This window comes from Tamandua tetradactyla, chromosome 4, assembly GCF_023851605.1.
Source record: "Tamandua tetradactyla isolate mTamTet1 chromosome 4, mTamTet1.pri, whole genome shotgun sequence".
Classification (NCBI taxonomy): Eukaryota; Metazoa; Chordata; class Mammalia; order Pilosa; family Myrmecophagidae; genus Tamandua; species Tamandua tetradactyla.
In genome coordinates, this window is record NC_135330.1 from 76943545 (window position 1) to 76957135 (window position 13591).

Genomic DNA, 13591 nt, shown 5'->3' on the forward strand with positions numbered 1-13591 from the left:
ATGTGTCTCTCTTTAATCCCCTATTCTGGAACTATCCTGCATCTTTAGGGTGTTTCCCAGATTGCTCTACAACCCACAGATAATCCTGGGATATGGGCGTGGCGGGAGCTCTTGTCAGTGGAAATAGACAGCATATGTTCCTCATGATATATAGGTTTTCTTTCTGAAAAAAAGAAAATTTCGGGGACTCTCTGGTGTACGTGTATTTGAGTGTGTGCACGTGTGTGTATAAACAACTAGCCCATATGCCCATGATACATGTATTCCTCCTTGAAATTTCAGTTGTTGACATGCTGGAAAAATTGGGTACGTAAATTATTTCTGCCCCAGGCACTTTAACTTGAACGGCCAGCACTTACTCAGCTGGCCACCATAGGTCTCCCTGTCCTTGGCAGCATTACAGGGGTAATATTTTTTAACATGGATGAACAGCTCTTGAAAATTTCTCCAATGTATTAAGCATGAACAAGCCTTTCTTCAACATCAAGCTTGCATGTCTTCTCTCCACATTTATTTCTCTACAACAAACATATTTATTGGGGCCATTATGAGAAAAATTTCCCTCTCCATAAATGTTTGTCTTCCCCTTTGTCCCTTTTATAGGATCGTGAAGAAATGATGGAAGGGCTTGTTGGGTGGTGTGTGTGTATAATGTGTGTGTGTGTGCTTTTGTCAGGGGAACTCCCTTTCGCTGAACTATAGAGTCTTCTTTAAAAAGCTGGACACTATGTTTTGGTACTTTCTTTTGGAGTGAGAAATGGGCTAAATGACAAAACAAGTGATAAGCAGGGCTTAGAAGGGAAATGAAAAATGTAGTATTCTCTGTTCCAGCATCTGCAAATGATTTCTCCATGTAGCACACTGATTGGTACCATTAAAGTGAATCTAGGGTCCAGTGTTTTAATTGATCACCCTCTGGGCAAATAGTTAGGAATAATGGAAATGCAAGAATGCAAGCAAATGAATGCTTAGATAGTAGCTAAATTTCCAAAATGTTTATGACTATAGACACAGTCATGGAAAACTAATAAAATGTTCTCACAATCATCAAGAACAGTTATCTCTGAGGTACAGGACAATATTGCTCAAATAGCCTGACACATCTAAGGCCATAGCTTCCTAGTTCACAATTAAAATAAAATCCAGCATTCATTGGTTTCCTGTTTGAGCAAACATCTATCATTGGAGATTCGGTGTAATCTAGGGCAACAGCTAGACAACACAGGGTGTGTTTTTAACTGTGCCCTAGAGAGGCAATGGAGAAAGCTGTAGCTTACAACATTCCACCCTGTCCCAGGTCCCATCCCAGCAAACCTAGAATCTATTCCTCTTCTAGAGTACTCCTTTTCTACTTAACAGTAATCCGAGGAAGGGGCCAAGGATCAGGCATTCGATATCAAGGTCTGTTTTAAGACCACACGCATTTCACAGCTAGTCTGTTGGGAAGCTGGACAACTGGGGTCATAGATCAAAAATGCATCATTTTTGTTATTATTAACTAGGTGATTTGGGTTACATTTCCTCCCCTCAAATACTCATGTTTACAATCACATTTCATCAGGTTCATTTAAGGAACAGACAATCCATGTGTGCTTCTTGCGAGATGCATTTTGAATCAGAAAGCCAGTGACCTGACTAACCCTCCCATTGGCAACCTCTGTGAAAGCCATGGAGACCAAGTGACCCACTTATGTCTTCAAAGCAAAGCTGAGGAAGATGGGAACAGAGATCAACCCTGGGCTTGAGCTGCTGCTGCTGCAGCTTCAGGGGCATATCTATTTTTAGGGAAATTAAAAAGGCTTTATTTTTAATCTCCTTACCTTTAATATGCAAATATACTATTGCATCTGAAGTTATGAGATCAAATTCTGAGCCCTAAAGAGAGCCCCTGTACTACAATATATTTTAAAACATCTTGACCCTTTGCATGTACTCTAGCAAGCAATCAACTCTCTAGGGCTAGCTGTTAACCGAAAGAGTTGTTTGGGCAAAAGTTTTGTCTATAAATGTATTTATTTGATCTTTTAAAACATTAACTATTTTATAATCAAGGTAAAAAAATTGTTTGTGAAATGCATCCATCTTAAGTGTACAATTCAAAGAGTTTTGATGAATATATGCACTTGTGTAGCGCACAGCCTAATCAGGATACAAAATCTCTCCATCAATTGTAAGTCTTCTTGTGTTCTCTTCCAATTTCTTCCCCACCATCAGCAACCACTATTCTGATTTCTGTCCCCACAGATTAGTTTAGTCTGTTCTTGAATTTCATATGAATGCACTCATACAGTATACTCTCGTGTCTGACTTTCTTTTCTTAACAAGGTTTTGGAGGATTCATGCATGCTGTGGACTGTATCAATAGTTCATAAGTAGTTTTCTATTATATAAATATCATACAATGTATCCATTTTCCTACTGAGGGACATTTGGTTTGTTTTCAGTGAATAAAAAACCAATGGATAAAGCTGCTACTAAATATATTCTCGTACAAGTCTTTGTGGACATATGTTTTCATTTATCTTTATTATCTATCTAGGAGTGGAATTTCTGAGTCATGAGTTAGATTAATCTTAAAGTTTTTGAGAAATTATCCAACTGTTTTTTAAGTAGCTATACCATTGGTTTTAGCTCCACATCCTTGCCAACATTTGGTGTTGTCAGTCTTTTCTTGTGGGTGTGAAGTGCTGGTTCATTGGGGTTTTATTTTGAATTTTTCCAATGGTTTATGATGTTTATCAACTTTTCATGTGCTTATTGGTCATTCATATAACTTTTTTTTGTAAAGTGTTTCAAGATTTTGTCATATCTTTTTACTGGGTACTTGTTTTTGAGTGATTGATTTATAGAATTTCTGTCTTCTAGATGTCTTTTGTCAGATGTATATAATGCAAATATTTCTTCCACTTTGTGGCTTGCCCCTTTTCATTTTCCTAACATGCCTTTTGATGAAGAGAGATCTTAATTCTGATGAAATCCATATGTTAAATTTTGTAGTTAGTATTTTTTTTTGTTCTACGATATATTCCCCTATCCCAAGTTCACAATCTTGCTCTGTTTACTTCTAGAAACTCATAGTTGCATCTTTTTAAAGTTCACAACCCATTTAAAATTAATATCTCTGTATAATGTAATTGAAGAAACAAGTTTATTTATTTCTCTACAGTTTTCCAATTGCTTCACACCATGTGTTGACAGAAGTTTCCTTTTCACATTTAAAAACTTAATGCATTTGTTGATATTCAATTGAAAATATATGTGGGCATATTTCCGAACTCTCGTCTGTTCTAATGATCTTAAAGAAGTACCAGGCTACTACTGATGATTGTAAGTTTTAAAATCAGGTAGAGTGAGCTCTCAAAATTTGTTCATTTTCAAGAATATTTAGACCATTCCAAGTCTTTTGTATTTCCATATAACTTATAGAATTGACTTGTAAATTTCTACCCCAAAAAGCCTGTTGGAAATTTGATTGGTATTGTGTTGAATCCATGGATCAGGGCGGGGAGAATCAATAATTCAATAATATTAATTCCTTTAAGCTATGGACTGGGAATAGTTCTCCATTTGTTAATAAATTGCCTTTGTTAATTTCTCTCAGCTTTAACTGGAGTGGTTCTAGACAGATTTAAAAATATGTATTTCTACATACTTTGTGTCTTCTGATGATATTGTATCTGGAAACTTTGAAATGTTCACTCTCTGAATGCTTTCTGTTAATATAGAAACAAAATTGATTTTCGTATATTGACCTTGTATAATACAACCTTGAAGAATTCATTTATTAGTTTTTAGTTTTATACAGCTTTTTGGTAGAGTCTTAGGATTTTTTTTTACATAAATGATTTTATGTTGCTTCAAATAAAGACTGTTTCACTTTCTCCTTTTTCGTCAGTATGCCCCTCTCCCCTTTTCTTGCTCTGTTGCATGGGCTAGAACCTCTAATACAATGGTAAGGTTGGATATCCTTCTCTATTTTTCTTCTTAGGAGAAAGTGTTTAATATTTCACCATAACATATTGTTAGCCAAAGGTATTTCATAGATGTCCCTTGTCAGACTGAGAACATTTCCTTCTATTCCTGGGTTTCTGGGGGGTTTTATCATGAAAAGTGTTGAATTTTGTCGAATGCTTTTTTCTGCATCTTCTGAGATGGTCATATGTTTTCCCCTTTTTTCTGTTAATGTGTTAAATCACATTGGTTAGTTTTCAAATGTTAGCCCAACTTTGCATTTCTGGAATAAATCCCAGTTAGTTATGATGTATAATCTTTTTATGTAATTCTGGATTCAGTTTATTAATAATTTGTTAAGGATTTTATGTGTGAATTCATTATGGATACTGTTCCGTAATTTTCTTCTCTTGTAAAGTCTGCCAAATTGTGGTATCCTGGTTAGGCTGATCTCTCCTTTCTTTCTTCAAAGCATTTATATAATATTGTATTATTTCTTTCTTTAATGTTTGATAGAGTTCACCAGAGAAACCATCTGGGCTTGGAGTTTTCTTTGTGGTACTGTTTTAAATTACATACTCAATTTCTTTGATAGATCTGGGTCTATTCAGGTTTTTGGCAAGTTGTGTTTTTTTTTTTCTTAAGAATTTGCCAATTTTATCTAAGTGATCTAATTTATTGGCATTAAAACTTTTAGTAATATTGCCTTTTACCATATTAATATCTGTAGGACCTATAGGTATATAATGCATTTTGTTTCTGATACTGGAATTTGTGTCTTCCATTTTTCGTGATTGGTTTTTCTAGGGATTTATCCATTTAATTATCTTTTTAAAGGAACAGTTTTGTTAATTTTCTCTCTATTTTTCTCTTTCTGCTCTTATGCTTATTAGTCACTAACTTTGGTTTAATTTGATCTTCTTTTTCTGTCTTATTAATGTGGAAATTTAGATCATTAATCATAAACTTTTCTTCTTTTTTTATTAGAAGCATTTAAAGCTATACATTTTCTTCTAATCATTCTTTTTGATGTATCCTGTGTGTGTGTGTGTGTGTGTATGTTTATATTCTGTATGATGAGGTCACATTTCATTATTTTTCCAGTGAATATCCCATTATTGCAGCACCATTTGTTGGATTTTTGTTTGTTTGTTTTGGGAAATGTGTAGGCTGGGAATTGAACCTGGGTCTCCCGCATGGCAGGCAAGAATTCTACTACTAAACTACCCTTGCATTCCTATTTTATGTGTTTTATTATGTCATTTTCATTATCATTTGTCCTAAATATTTCCTAATTTCTCTGGTAATTTAACCTTTGATGAATATACTATTGAGAAGCTCTTTGTTTGTTTGTTTTAATATTTAGGGGCTTTCTAGATATTTTATTGTTATTGAGTAATAATTTCATTTGTTATGGTAAAAAAAACATGCTCTGTAAGATTTAAATCTCTGGAACTTATTGAGAACTTACTTACTGGTCCAGTTATAATTTATCTTGTGAACCTTCCATGTGCTCTTTTTTTCTTTTCAAAAGAATGTATATTCTGTGCTTGTTGAGTGCAGTGTTCTAAATATGTCAGTTAGGTCAAGCTAGCTTGATATGATCATTCAAATCTATTATATCCTTACAGATTCTTTTTCTACTTTGCTGTAAATCACCAAGAAAAGAGTTTTAAAATCTGCATCTATCATTGCAAGTTTGTCTATGTCTCCCTTTAGTTCTGTCAGTTTTGTGTATATGAGCATGTGTCTCTTTAATGTTCTTAGAAGCTGTGTCATTAGGTGCATACATAAATAGGATTGCTATATCTTCCTTTTGAATTGCCCCTTTATCATTTTGAAATGTTCCCCTTTATTTCAGATATTACTCCTTGTCTTAATGCCTACTTTGTCTGATATTAACATAGTTAAATCAGATTTCTTATATTTACTATTGGCATGGTGTGACCTTTTCCATCCTTTCATTTTCAACCTACTTGTGTCTTTGTATGTAAAGTGTGCCTCATGTGAGTGGCATAGAGTTGGCTCTTATTTTAACCAGTTTCACACTCTTCCTTTTAATTAAAGTGTATAGTCTATTTACATTTAATACAATGATTGATATAACTTAAGATTATCATCATGTTGATTGTTTTTAAATTTTATTATCTGTTTTTTGACCCCCTGTTCTTTTTCTGACTTCTTTTGGGTTCATTGAATCATTATTTAGTTTTCCCTTTTAATTCTCCTATTGATTATTTTCTATACTTCACTGTACTATTTTTTAGTGGACTGCAATATGCACTCCTAATTTACTCAGAGTTATTATAACATTTCATGTAAAATTAAGCCTACAACAATAAAGGTCATTGATCCTTATCTTGTAATAGTTTTCATATATTCATTATGTAATATACAATGTATAATATACTCATATATAATGATTGTATTAATAGTCATTGTATAATACTGTTTTCATAACCCCATAGTACAATGTTACAATTTTTGCTTTAAACTGTCAAATATCTTTAAGGAAATTAAGAGAAGGAAAAAACATGTAATCTTTTATATTTACCCATTTATTTACCATTTGTAATGCCCTTCTTTCCTTCTGTTAGATCAGAATTCCAATCTAGTGCCATTTCCCGTCGTCTTAATAACTTCTCCTATATATTTCTGTTAGTAGAGAAATGTTGAGAGTATATTAGTCAAGGTTCCCCAGGAAGGATAAATACACACCACACACACACACACACACACACACACACACACACATATATACATAAATGAAGTTTATTACAGGAATTGGCTCAAGGACAGTGGGGATTGGCAAGCCAAAATTCTATCAGGCAGGCCACAAGTTGGGAATGCCAATGAAGGTTTTGATGAATTCCCTAGGAGAAGCCTGCTGGCTGAAATACTCATAGAAATTCTTTCTGACTGTCAAGATAGGCAGCTCTGCCTTTAAGGCCTACACACCTGGCTGAATGAGACTTTCCTTATTGATGAAGTCAATCTCCCTTGTTGACTATAAATGTAATCAGCCAAAGATGCAATCAACTAACTACTGATTTAAATCCATGAAATAACCTCACGCTGACAATCATGCTTGACCAAACAATCAGACATATGAACTTAACCATCACAGAAATGAACATCTGCAGCCTTTACTTATTTGAAAACATGTTCATTTTTTAAATTTATTTGAAAACATGTTTATTTTTTGAGACATAATTTCATTGGACACAGAATTCTGTTTGAGAGCTTTTTTCTTTACACACTATAAAAATGTCACTCATTTGTTTTTGATGAAAAATCAGCCTTCAGGAATTGTGTCCCCCCTCTATGCAAACTTTTATTTTCTGGCTTCTTTATGTTTGGCTACTAGTATTTTGTGATGTACATATCATGTGTGATTCTCATATTTATCCTGCTTGGGGCTTTCTAAGATTCTTGGATATGTAAGTTGATGTTTTTATCAATTTCAGGCAAATTTTAGCCATTTTTTTCAAAATTTTTTCTGCACCATTTTCTTTCTACTCTTTCAATGGGATTCAAATGACATGAATATTAGCATAATTGACATGGTCTTAAAAGTTACTGAAGGTTTGTTAATTTATTTTTAATCTTTTTTCTTTATTCTTCAGAAAAAATCACTTTTATTGATTTGCCTTTAAGTTCATAAACTTAAATTTCTGTAATTTTCAATATGCTCTTAAGTATATACAGTGATCTTTTCTTTTAAGTTATTGTACTTTTTAGTTCTAGAATTTCTGTTTGATACTTTTCACAGTTTTCATTTCTCTAGATTCTGTCACTCATTAAAACCATATTTTCATTTATGTCGTTGATCACATTTATAACATTTACTGTGTATATCTTGTCTGTTAATTATAACATCTGGCTCATTTCAGAGTTGGTTTTATTTTTCTCTGAATATGAGTCACAGTTTTCTGCTTTTTCACATTTCTATTAGTTTTTTATTCCATGCTTGACAGTGTAAGTGATAACTTGTGGACAGTCTGAATTATATTGTCTTTCTTTAAAGGGGTTATGTCCTGTTTTGTAATATTCTTCCTGTAAGGATTAGTTTTATTCTCTTAGGAAAAATGTAGTTCACTTTATATAAAAAAAAATTTTTTTTTTTTTTTGACATGTGCAGGCTCCAGGCATCGAACCCGGTCTCCTGCATGGCAGGTGAGAATTCTAACACTGATCTACCCTTGACCGCCCAAATATAGTTCACTTTGAGGCATACTCCTATGATGAGGTCCTTATTCTTGGAATGGTACTGTCTCAAAAATTGTGAGTCTTTTGGGATTTCAGTCGAATGCTCAATGTGTTCAGGGTGCTCTCTTTACTTGAGCTCGACTGGAATTTTAATATTTCCAAGCACAGCATGACTTCTGATATTAATCTTCAGTCTCAGTTTCATAGGAAAAGCGTTTTTTCTTGGTTCACAGTCTCACCTTGTGCATATGTATCCCAGCACCTAACAAGGACTTGCAAGGAATCTCTACCTAGGCTTCTAGGTTTCTCTCTGCAGTTCTCTTCTCCCTGTCTTGAAAATTCCGATGCTTTAGAAGTATGGGATTCTGACCTGTGTCTCTCCAGCTCAGCCAGATTTTTGCTCTATTTGGGCTTGAACTTTCATCACCATGGCAGAAAGTGATGCAGGCAGAAGGTCAGGACAGTCACAGGACTTACCTTTAGTTTTGTTCTCTCAAGAATTGAGTCCTGTATTATTTGTGAGTCAATGCTCGTTAAGAGTTGCTTCATATATTATGGTTCTATAGTTGTTTTTCAGCAGGAGGGCAAGTATGGTACCAATTACACTATTGTGGCTAAAAGCAGAAACCTATGTTCTGGATTTTAAATAAGTGTAATGTCATGAGCTTGTTCCTCTGCATATTATGTGAGACCTAAAGACAAACACTTAGAAAAAAATCTCTTTTTTTTGTAGTAACCAGCACTCCACAGAATTTCAGTCTGTTTGTTAAAGAACAGTGGCTAAAGCACACAGTGCTAGAGTCTGTTTATGACCTTACCCAAAAGAAAGTGAAAGTGTGTGTTTAATTAGACATAAGCCAATGACTGCTTCCTGGATTTAAAATGTGGGTTCATAAAGTTGATACAAGAATTTTCTTAGGAGCTAAAAGTAGCTTTAAAATTGATTAGAAACTCAATGCATTTCCACTGAGAGCTGGTGGTATAAAATGGAATAGCCATACAGTGAAATATTATGCAACCATTAACTGCAAAATACACCTGTCAACATGGAAAATGTTTGTGATATAGTAGGTGAAAACGTTTGAGGTGATTTTTATAAGGCAAAGTATGTGTGTACTTTTGACCCAAATCTTGTGATCCAAATAAGGTCATATTTCTTTTAATAGTTAAATTTAAATTAAATTAAATAGTTAAATGACTGCAATAATGGGAATCAGTGAATTGATTTGGAAGGGGCATGAGGTAATATTCTGGGATAATGGAAATATTCTGTATCTTGATTTGACTGGTAATTACACTGAGTATTCATTAGTAAAAATTCATTGAACTGTATACTTAAGATTAGTATTCACTTTACTCTATTTAAATTTTACCAATAAAGTGTTCAAAAATTGATATGACTTAAACAATTTTACCAGCACAAGAATGTTCTATCCTTCTCCCTGGTTGCTCAGCCTGGGATACTCTCATCCTCCAGGAGACCCGTCACCATTGTTCGAAATTAGATAGCAAGCAATGCCAGAGAGACTTCAATGTGCAGAAGAGAGACCCAGAGAGACTTCTTACTTACTACTACCAGAAGATTCCTTTAAATAAAACTCCTCACCAAGATTAGAATAAAATCGAGAATCGCTATCATAAGCTATCAACGCTTTTAAAGTCTGATCTCATCCTTCGTCTCTGACTTCATCTCTTGTCACCTGCCACCGTTCTTCTTGGTCAACCTGGTCCAACCATGTGACCCTTATCTCTGTACCTTGAACATTTCAATTCAGCTCTGATCTGAGGGACGGCGTACTTCAACTGATTTCTTTATTAGAATATTCTTTCCCTGGATTCCATCATGATTGCTTTATTCCCAAGATCATCTCACCTCTAATGTTGACTCTCACTTCCTCAGAGAGGATTGCTCTGAAAACCTAGCTAAAACAACCTTTTCCGTGCCACACAATTCTCTTTATGTTATCCTATTTCATCTTTTTCATAAGACATGTGACCCAAAACTATTTTTATAATGGTTTACACGTTTTGGGGGGATAAGTCAATCTCTCCCCTCCCCCATCCCCGAATATAAGCTTCATGAATGTTTTCTGATGACTTTGTGGACTGATTTGTCAAGAAAAATGGTCATTATTACTACTGACTGTATTACAACTAAAACATCACCCAAGCCCAATTGTAGAATGGGTAGAAGAAATTAATAGACACTTTTCTGAAGTGCAAATGCAGATGGCTAAAAAGCACATGAAGAGCTGCTCATCTTCATTGGTTATAAGAGAAATACAAATTAAGATGACAATGAGATATCACTTCGCACTATAAGAATGGCTGATATTAAGCAAACAGGAAATTATAAATGTTGGCGAGGATGTGGAGAAATTGGAACACTTAATCCTTGTCGGTGGGAATGTAAAATGGTTCAGCCATTGTGAAAATCAGCTTGATGATTTCTCAGAAAATTAAATATTGGGTTGCCCTATGACCCAGCAATACCAATACTTGGTATATATCCAGAAGAGTTGAGGTCAGTGATGCGAACAGATATTTGCACACCAGTGTTCACAGTGGCACTATTTAAAATTGCCAAGAGATGGAAACAATCCAGGTGCCCATCAACAGATGAGTGGATAAACAAAATGTAGTATATACATAAAATGGAATATTATGCAGCGTTTAGAAAAAATGATGTCCCTAAACATATGACAACGTGGATAAAACTTGAGGACATAATGCTGAGTGAAATAAGTCAGGCACAAAAGGACAGATACCATATGCTTCCATTATTATGACTCTGATAAAGCCACCAGTGTTTTGGAGCAGCTAGAAGGAAATATCTGAGCTGAGGGCATGGTAGCCCATGACAAACTCTGGAAACTATTCTGTAGCTGCTTGTTGAGGTGTGCTTTGAAAATTCTTGCTTTTTTCCTTTCTTTTCTTTGTGTGTGTGTGTGTGTGTGTATATATATATATATATATATATATATATATATGTTATATTTTACAACTAAAAAGTGGTTTAAAAAACTATAGACAGTTATAGTAATATTAAATAAAATAATTTCCTGAAATAAAAAATTTGAAAATATTTAATAATGCAGCTCATTTCTATAACAAAGTTGACATTTGTAATAACTTTTTATTTGATATTTTGAGAAAGCACACAGTTTTGATAGTTAATGAAATGGTATATAAGATACTGTTTAATATTTAGCCTTCAAGTAATTCTGATATCTGTATTTATAGTTTTCCTTCCTTGCTTTAATTTTAAATTGGTTTACTAAACATATTGTGTAAACAGACTTTACGATGATTATTTAGATATATATATATTTTTAATTTGCCTATGGATAAGCCAACACAGATATCCATTTTTGGTGGTTAAGATTTCCATATGTTAATTGTTAAAATATTTGTATCTTCATCTTTTCCTGAAATAAGGAAAATATTTAGTAACATAGGTCATTACTATAGTGATGCTGTTATTTGTAAGAACTTTTTGCTTAATATTTTAGAGCATCCACAGTTTTGACAGCTGATCAAATGCTATCTAAGTTAGTGTTTGATACTTAGAATTTAAGAACTTTGCTATTTGAATATGTAGATTTTTTCTTTCTTGCCTCAATTTTAAATTGGTCTATGAAACTTACGGCACAAACATAGGCTTGACAATGATTATATGGATATATTATTTAAATATGCCTATGGTTAAGCTATCTAAGATATCCATTTTGGGTGGTTCTAAGTGTATTGTTTGTCTTCTTAATCGAAAAAAAACTCAGCCTGTGATGTAGTTTACCAATCCCTACTCTAGGCCAGTACTTCTCAAACATAAATATGCGTAAGACTACCCAACAGAGATTCTGATTACTTGGGACTGGAGTGGAGCCCAAGAATTTGAGATTTGAATTGGTTCTTTATCTGAAAACCATGACTTAGTTACATGATTTAAACATTCTGTACCTCATTTTCTAAAGAGGAGTTCAAACGTATCTTTTGTACCTGCTTCGCAAACTGGTAACAAAGATCAAGAGATTAATCTAAAAACAAAAAAAAATTCACCTGACTATCCAGTTCTGACATCCAAACACTTGTTGGAATGTGGAGAGAAGTGGAGACTCTGCAGTCACTCCACATGGTGTGACTCTGCAGAACTGGCAGTTTCACACTGTGCAGTGCCATCCTCGTGCACTGGTGTTACAACACCTTAGCTGTCTCACACTGACATCTTCGTGTGTGTGTGTGCGTGCGTGTGTTTGTGTGATAGGGAAGAAGGAATCGCGCAAGAGGAGGTGTTCTGGTCTGCCAGCTACCAGAATGCAATATACCAGGAACGGAATGGCTTTTAAAAAGGGGGGATTTAATAAGTTGCTAGTGTACAGTTCTATGGCCAAGAAAATGTCCCAATTAAAGCAAGTTTATAGAAATGTCCAATCTTAGGCATCCAGGGTCAGATACCTCGGTTCAAGAGGGCCGATGAAGTTCAGGGTTTCTCTCTCAAGTGGAAGGGCACATGGCGAACACAGTCAGAGTTTCTCTCATCTGTGAAGGCACATGTTGAACACGGTCAGGGTTCCTCTCTCATCTGGATGGGCACATGGCAAACACAGTGTCATCTGCTAGTTTCTTCTCCTGGCTTTCTGTTTCATGAAGCTCTCCGGGAGGTGTTTTCCTTCTTCATCACGAAAGCGCTGGCTGATGGACTCTCTGCTTCGTGGTGCTGCAGCATTCTCTGCTCTCTCTGAATCTCTTATTTTCCAAAATGTTTCCTCTTTTACAGGGCTCCAATAAACCAATCAAGACCCACCCAAATGGGTGGAGACATGTCATCACCTAATCCAGTTTAACAACCACTCTTGACTAAATCACATCATCCAGGGAGATGATCTGATTACAGTTTCAAACATACAGTATTGAATAGGGATTATTCTACCTTTATGAAATGGGATTTTGATTAAAACATGGCTTTTCTAGGGGGCATACATCCTTTCAATCCAGCACAGTAGGCTTTTCACTGCTATGCTACCTTCAGCTATGGTCACCTCTACCCACCTGTGTCCTAGAACTCCCAACGTTGCCACTCTTTATTTTATATTCATGTGTACAGCTGCTCATTTGAAAACATATCCATAGTGCTAAGGCTGCTGGATCGAAAAACATTACTTGCCATTGTGACATTCTGTGCCCAGAAATTACCCTTCCCATAGACAGTATAAGTCTTGCCATTAAATTACTTTGTTACCTTTTAGAAATAATTTAGTTCTCTTTTCTGCCCAGAGGTCTCAACAAGGCCTGTATCAATGGTCTAGCTAGGTGATTTTTTTGCACCATATGCAGAGACATGTTACGTTTATATAAGGATTTGTCATCATTGCAGGATGATACCCACAACACAAATTGCCAGGAAGTGTCCTTTTTTAAAATATTAGGTAAA